The sequence below is a fragment of the Scaptodrosophila lebanonensis genome, unplaced genomic scaffold (genome assembly GCF_003285725.1).
Source record: "Scaptodrosophila lebanonensis strain 11010-0011.00,11010-0021.00 unplaced genomic scaffold, SlebRS2 tig00000072-arrow-pilon, whole genome shotgun sequence".
Classification (NCBI taxonomy): domain Eukaryota; kingdom Metazoa; phylum Arthropoda; class Insecta; order Diptera; family Drosophilidae; genus Scaptodrosophila; species Scaptodrosophila lebanonensis.
The window spans coordinates 2,693,589-2,696,911 of record NW_022060558.1 but is presented as its reverse complement, the minus strand read 5'-3'; positions in this window follow the sequence as shown (position 1 = coordinate 2,696,911).

Here is a 3,323-nt window from a genome sequence, read left to right as displayed (position 1 = left end):
AAGTGGGCAATCCAAACGTCAAAAGGTTGTTTGGAGGTCGTCTGTGTTGATAAAGCCACAGCGTTGTTGTTTGTTGCTAAATCATGCCACACTTTTGGTATTTTTACAAAGCTTTTCCCGTCGGCAAGCTTTAAAGACATACCAAACTGACGGTTGTGAAAAAAAGCTGCCTGCTATGGCAGCACCTTAATAGTTTGCGCAGAACTGCTTGCTTAAATGTAAGCTGTAAGCTTGTTGTACACAGAGAAGAGCTTTTAAAAAATGTGTGCTTCGTCTGTGATTTTATATTGAATCTCAAATGGAAACGTTTTTTGCTTCTTTAGATTTTTTTTTTGGTACTTAGGTATAGTATTAAATTTCGTCTCTTCAGCTAACACTATTTATAATTATTATTATTATATTTACTTTGACTTGTGCTCAACCCGATGGATAGACAGAAGGCTGTGTTAAAGGTTCAGGCTCGCAAGCATTTTTTAAATGGTACGCCTTTTTCAGGTCGCTTAGTTTTTTGGAGTCCATTATCAAAATAGCGCCACCTTGTGGCATATTACTGTCCTGCAAAAGTTGAGAATTTTTGATATAAACAGCTGATTGTTTTTGTCTTCATTATAGCATTTCAGATCAATATTGTTATACTTATTACTAAATTGGGAGGAGCTACATACATACATATGCAGATAGAGAAATCTCACTTATTCCCCAACTATATATTTTCCTCCTATGAAGTCAGTCAATAAATAAATAAATAATATATAATAAATAATGCCTGAGTCAGATATTTTTGGTATACTGGTTCGATCCATCAGATACTTTTAAGCGAGATAAGGTATATTCTATTTTTAAAGATACAATTTTTTTTATTTTATTCCAATTTAAATGTATGTTGTTATATTATACGTGTAGGAAGCCGTCAAAGTAATAGCTTCTTGCGATTAATTCAAAAAAGTGTTGTCATAGGTTCGCTGGATATCGCTTTTAGATATAAAGAAAAAGTAAGTAACTAGTAATAAATAAAGATAATACATGTGTAATATGTCTCTGAGCAATAAAGAGTTTTGCAAAGGTTAGTTTGTAATTGAAGGTTAGTGTAAAATGGAGTCTCCCAAGCCATCTAATATGTGTCTAGTAGAACAAATACCAGTATGAAACCCTTCCATCAAGGAATTAACAACTATGGAAGAAAAAGGTAGCATACAGAAAACATTTAAACTTCTTAAACGGTGTAATTATTGTAGTGCTGACAGAATAATTTTAATTACCTCTGCCAATTGCAAATCGAGTCAAATGCTAAAGTTTTGCGGACCCGTCCTTTATATGCCCCGCACCTTCTTCAAAATAGGTCTTGAATCTTTATTGTTAAATCATTTTCTTTTAAATAAGAATCCTACAGGCATAAATTTTTTTAATTTTTTGTAAAAACGTATATCTTCTTCAAATATGTATGTAAATCGGGTTTGTGTCTATGGTCGTGCGTATAGTATGGACTTGAACCAAGACAGCAAAGCGGCAGTTGCTGGCACAGAATGTAGAAAACAACTTCCCTTTGAGCCGACCTGTCCCAATGAAGGACATACTTGTATAAGCAATAAGTGGGAATATTCGTTAGAATTAAGGAAGTGCGGAAGTTGTCAACATAAACTTATCCTTTGTCGGGCCTTGCTCTAGCCCTAATACTTGTTGAGATACTTGCGCTCACACAGACGGATAGAGAGACATGGCTAGAAGATATAACCATTCTACTCGCATTTAGTTAATATTAAGTCGACTAGTAAAGGCTGACTGTCGACATATTCGTTGACAAGTTCCCGCTCCGCAAAGCAATTTGGTTGACATCCGGGCAGCTATGTGGAGTCAGATGTGTCAGTAGCCATACAACCAAAAATTACTAAAGAAAATAAACAACAAATAAACAACTTATGTCAAAAAAAAGGGATCTCCGATTTGTTGGAGGAAAGTTTTCTTAGCCAGCCCATGAAAGCAGCGCCAGTGCTTCAAAAGACTTCTGCAAATATAAGCTCATCATTTGAATCTTTCCAGAAGAAGTGGACAATATTTTCTTCTTAGTCTGCAAGCACTTGAGTAATGAAGACGATATCTGCTGCTCGGCGTCCTATATCTACGACAGCCAGCTTGTCCTGTACTTTATAAGATATTTACATTTATATCGAAAGCCGCATCGCACTAAGTCGCTTTTTGGTTGCAAATAAATTTAAATATTTCATTATAACATTTAAACTATTGGGTACAGCGGATAATAGGTTTTGGCTCTTTTGTTGTTCTATGATTAGGGTGAGAAGAAATTTGAAAATGGTCAAAAAAGTGCTTAAGAAAATAGCTAGAGCTGGAAGCACAGGAAGAGAGAAATGAAATAAAAAAATCGTATCAATAGGAAATAAACTCGTGCTGCTCCGAAACTGTTTATTGGTCGTCAAAAGTAGTAATAAATAGTGACTGCCCCTGCACCCCAAAAACAATAAGAAGCTCAACACGAAGCTCCTTAAGGCATCCCTGACCTCCTGCAATGTATAAAAGGCTTGAGCAACGAAACAACAGCTGTTTGAAAATTTCGCCTTTGGTAGAGCGAGTGAATAAATTTCCCACTTTTTTCGAGTCAATTCAATGGCAACAGAGAGGGGCCATTTTTTGGTCATTTTTCTCTTTGCCTCGCTGAAAACACTCTTCGACCAGGTGGTAGCACAAGTGGCAGTGGAGGACAATAAAGTTTGTCTGAAAATATAATAAACAAAATCTTATTATATTATACCTATTATTTCATTCACATTTCCCTGCTGAACAATAATTCGACATTAGCAGCACAAGCATTAGCAGCTACTCTTAAATCCCAATGCTAGTGCTCTCTTTAGATTCCTGCCCAGCAAATTCAAATTTGTTCGTTCGTGCTCGCTCGCCTTTCGTTTCGCCCTGGCTTCGTAGGCCACAATGGCCACATGGCTGACTGGCAAGAGAGGCAAGAGGCAGGAGCAGAGTAGGGAGGACGGAAGAGGGCAGGCAATGCCAACAACAACGACACTGTTCACTCTACTCTGCTCGCATTTGTCGCCGTCAGTTTGAATTCGTGCGTCGACCGGTTGAGTTGTGTGCCAAGCGCGCGGCGTTCAACGTTCCACACGTGTTGCGTCTTCTTCGTCGTCGTCGTCGTCGTCGTCTTGTTCATCGTCATCGACGGGTCTCGTGTCGCCGTCGCCGTCGCCATCGCCTCGTCTAATCAGCAGCGGGCCATTGCAAGCACACAGACACGCAAACAGGCGTCTACGCATTACGTATACGCCTTGCTGTCATTGTCCTTAAGTGTCAGAGTGCGA